Source organism: Dendrobium catenatum, unplaced genomic scaffold (assembly GCF_001605985.2).
Source record: "Dendrobium catenatum unplaced genomic scaffold, ASM160598v2 fragScaff_scaffold_1520, whole genome shotgun sequence".
In the NCBI taxonomy this organism is placed as follows: domain Eukaryota; kingdom Viridiplantae; phylum Streptophyta; class Magnoliopsida; order Asparagales; family Orchidaceae; genus Dendrobium; species Dendrobium catenatum.
This window is the reverse complement of record NW_021319982.1, coordinates 1,208,721-1,213,258: the sequence shown is the minus strand read 5'-3', so window position 1 is coordinate 1,213,258 and position 4,538 is coordinate 1,208,721.

Here is a 4,538-nt window from a genome sequence, read left to right as displayed (position 1 = left end):
CTCTCAGATGGAGTTCTTTTTCTATATATGTCTGGGGGATGTTGTAGCTCATTCCAAACATCTTAAGGTTCAACTAAGTTTAGTTGTTTGGGTCTTCAGGGTTTTAAGTGCAACATTGAGGTTCTGTTCATGCTCATATATAGGGAGCTCGTTAGTCCAGTTCAATTCCCTATATATCTTGTATTTAGTTCACAGTTTACATTTTGTTCTTTTGATGGTCTTGCATTTCATTTTTAAATTCTTAATTTATATATTTGTTGCTTAGATTATTTAGATTATGCAACTCTTAGGTTCCCTATAGTCTCCTTTTTTAGGTCCAATTCTAATTAGAATTTCAGCATAGTTAGAATTTCGGCAACCTCTCAGCATCTCCCCTGTGTAGGAAAACTTTTGGGGAGTGTAGGCCTAACCACCATGCCAAGAAAGGCGTGTATGGTCAGCGTCTCGTAACACCGAAACCTGGATTCTATAAATCTCACCATGCCAAAAATGATGTGATGGGTTACATGTACAAGAAAATCTAGGTTAAGTAAAAATACCATCACATCGTAGATCGTACAAATCATTGATGAGGTTTCGATCTCCATGCTGAGAAAAATGTGTACGGTCTCATCACATCATAGCCATTAATGAGCTCCACCCGCCCACCCATGATGTTGCGAATATAGTTGATAGGCTTCTTCCATTATGCTAAAAAAAACATGAATAGAATTTCACTCATCGTATCGAATGCATCATCATGAGTTTCAAGGAGTTCTAAGTTTAGTCTCATTATACTTGCATGCATAAAGTAGGCAAGACGACAATAGAATGACGAATTTGTACGCTAGCAACACAAATATATATATATATATATATATTATATATACTATATATATATATATATATATATATATATATGTATGTATATATATATAGTATATATTTGTGTGTGTGCGCATAGTCATTTTCTGCTAATTGATTTATTTTTTTATTCTTTTTTATTTTCTAATTTTTTTTTAGAAAGAGAGATCGGGCTGTCTTTTTGGAGAGAGAAAGAGTTGCGGAGGATTCTGGTAAATAAAATGAAGAGAAAAGAGGGGGAATTTTTTTTGGTGGACTTTCTCTCTATTTAAAGGTAGAAATGATTGGGTAGTGAATTTGGAGGTTGGAAGAGGTGGTTGGTGGACGCGCTCTCTCTCTTTCTCCTATTAGAGAGAGAAGTGAATAAAGTGAAAAGTGAGGTTTTTTTGTAGAAAGAGGAAGAAGAATGGTTTGGAGAGGGTTTGAGAGTGGAGAGAAGAGGAGTTGAGGAATTTATTTATTTATTTAGATTTCTCTATTTATAGAAAGAAATCTTAGGAGAGAGAATAAGGGAAGGGATTGAGAAGAGGTGCAGGATGACAGGGGTTTATGGATTTAGTGGACAAGATTAAGGAGGTTAAGAGGGTAATGGTGGGAGTTGACAAAAGAGAAGAAGTAGGTGAAGAAGATAAAAAAGAGATGGTGAAGAAGAAGAAGGTGATGATGAAATAGGAGAAAAAGATGAAAGAAGAATGAACACGGTGGAGATGAATAGGAGAAGAATAGGGGAGACAAGGAGATAGAGAGAGTGAAGCGGGGGATGACCATAGGGACTAGCAGTGCCTAACCTACGGTAACGGGTAGTCGACTTCAGCTAGGCTGGGTCAGATAGTCTTGAGCTGGGCTGTGAGCTAGGCCGGTCAGCTCGATTTGGGAACGGTGTTTATGGGGCGTGAAGGTTGTGGTAGGGAGATCGAAGGAGGCTTATAGGTAGACGAGCCAAGGGGTAGTGGGCTGAGGGGAGGTGCGATGCGGCATGCTGAGCGTGCAGGTCGGTCGACACAGAGGATTGAGAGGGTCACGAGCTAGAATGACATGGATTGCTTGGTTAGGGAGTTCATGTGGTTGCATGCCTCTGATAGAGTGAGTGAAAGAGTGAGTGGTCTTGTAGGCATAAGTATCTATCCGTTTACGAGTGAATTTTGCATACATTTAGAATCTTTAGGCTATAAGTATCTATCCATTTAGGGTTCTTTTGCTGCGGTAAATGGATAGATACTTATAGCCTAAAAGATTCTAAATTTGAATTTTACAAATTATGTATATATATTTAATCATTTTAATATTAAAATATTAGATTTTAAATAAAATTTTATTCAATAATAGTTTTTTTCTTTTAAAAAATTTAATTTTAAATGTATGCAATTTGCTTCGTTGAAATTTTGTGTTCGCATGCCGCTAGATTTCACTTCGTTTTGCTTGCACTAGTAGATTTTTTTGTCGATTTTCTTGTGTGGGCACACCTGCCAAATGGGTGTCATTTCCTAATAATTGTAGAGGCATTCTAATGTGATGATACAGTCCGCTTTAGAAATGGAGATTGTTTGGGTAAATTGGGCAATGTTCACTCATATGATTTATTGATTTCATTTTGGGTTTATTTGAATTGATTGTGAGGGGTCGTCCTTGGGTAATTTCAACATTCTAAAGCGCATTGAGATGTTCTCGCACCTATGCACTCATATTCGTCATTCAAGCAAGCAATGCATGAGAAGGCGGCTCTTTTGTATTCGGTGCTGCTCGGAGTGTGTCGGTGAGATGCTTTCTTAGTGGCATTGTTTTGGGGTGATTTGATGCAACTCGAGATACGTGAATCACCCTTGTGTAGCATCACATGGTCAATCGTCTCTTTTCGTCGGACGTACTTGACTTGATTATTGTTCATTTTAGAGGTCAACAAAGTGTAAATTTTCTCTTAAATTACTTTTTTCTGCTATAAATATCACCTGTTTCTGTATACTTCTCATTTTGTTTTACAATTTGTAATTTTATGTTGTATGAATTTTATTTTATACTTACCAAAGCACTAGATTGAGGGTATGATATGTGCTAGAGTAATTATATAAGATCTACAAGTTTTCTAGGATGCATACCACAAATAACTATAGGAGGAGATTTCTTAATCACAAGATGTTCAGAGCTTTTGTTAGCAAAATTAGCAGTTTTAACCATCAGATCTGCATACTTTAATATTCACCAATCAAATAGTTTTGACTAGGTACTTGACTCTAATCAATCATATTTGCCTATCAATTTGGCATGAAAAGTAAAAGTAACTTTCAAAACAGCATCAAATTGTGGATGATAAATGGTGAGCAAATTTCACAGTAGTACAAACCATCAATAAGTCACAATGAACATGAAAAATATGTGCCAAAAGGAACACTTACAAAAGAACCAAAAGTTTGTGGTTCGATGAGGTCTACCTCTATACACAATCGCACAAAGAGATAAATATATATTATTCCATAGATAAATACATGATACAAATATTATAATTCAAATATTTTTCACTTTTAACTTACTAGTATTCTCAATCTATTTTCCTTTCACTTTTGAATGCACTGGGTATGCTCATCGAAGTTAGAGGAAAATTTGTTGCCTTCTATGTAGATCATTTCATTTGTCACTAACCTTTATAATAATAATTGGTTTCCACTTTTAAAGGCCTTTGAATTTGAACTATCACCTTTTCCTTTTAGCCAGCTAGTGCCAACACCCAATAGAGAAATTCTTCCATTATGACATTGACCAAACTAACTATCAGCCTTCAATCACTCCACCAGCTACTTCTTTACCCTTGCCTCTACATCTGATTGAATTAAGAGAAGAAAGAATAAGGAATGCTCTTTAATACCACGAAACCATCTCTATATAATACTTAGATGTGGTAGGTAAACAATCTTGTTCGAGGCTTGGTGGATAATTGTATGTAGCTTACTTGTAGAGATTTTTTTTTTTTTTTATAAAATATGCTGATTGCATTTAATACTTAGAAAAAAGATGGAAACAAATTACAAGCAACTAAAGAAAGATAAATCTATCGCACGTCCTTCCTGATGAAGTCAACAAAGATTGATGGAAGTTCAGTGTCTAAAGAAGAAATCCGAATAAATATTTATCTAACATGGCAAACATGTGAGCAATATAATCTGTCACCTATTAACAATCCTATAAACACATTGAAAAATAATGTTGGTTAAAACTTCTAGAAAAGAGAGGTCCACTCCTTAGGGCTTTTTAGGTTTTCTCTTGTTCATGCTTATCATATTTTTTGATCTTCTTATGATATTTACATTGTTTCTTCTATAATTATTCCTTTATTTGTAATCATCCACTCTTGATAAAATTTTCAAAATTAAATACCGCCTTTAGCTTACTTATAGAGATTAGGAAGATGATAATAGATAAGAAACGTTGTAGGAGTTTAGGTATAGAATGGTAGGCAACATATTAAATAGAAGGTCAGATAAGAATTTATCACTACATCTTAACTGTCGTCTATGTTTGAGATAGAGTATACGAAACGTATTGTCTTGAGAGAGTCATCTTGAGCTTCGCTCCTTTTAATCATCCATGATAGTTGTCTAAGGATTATATGTGTCTTTAGTCATCAAACAGTACACTACTAAGGTCTAATACTAGCCATTGGGGAAAAGCGCAGTCTTGAGAGCAATGATAATAGTGAGCGCGAG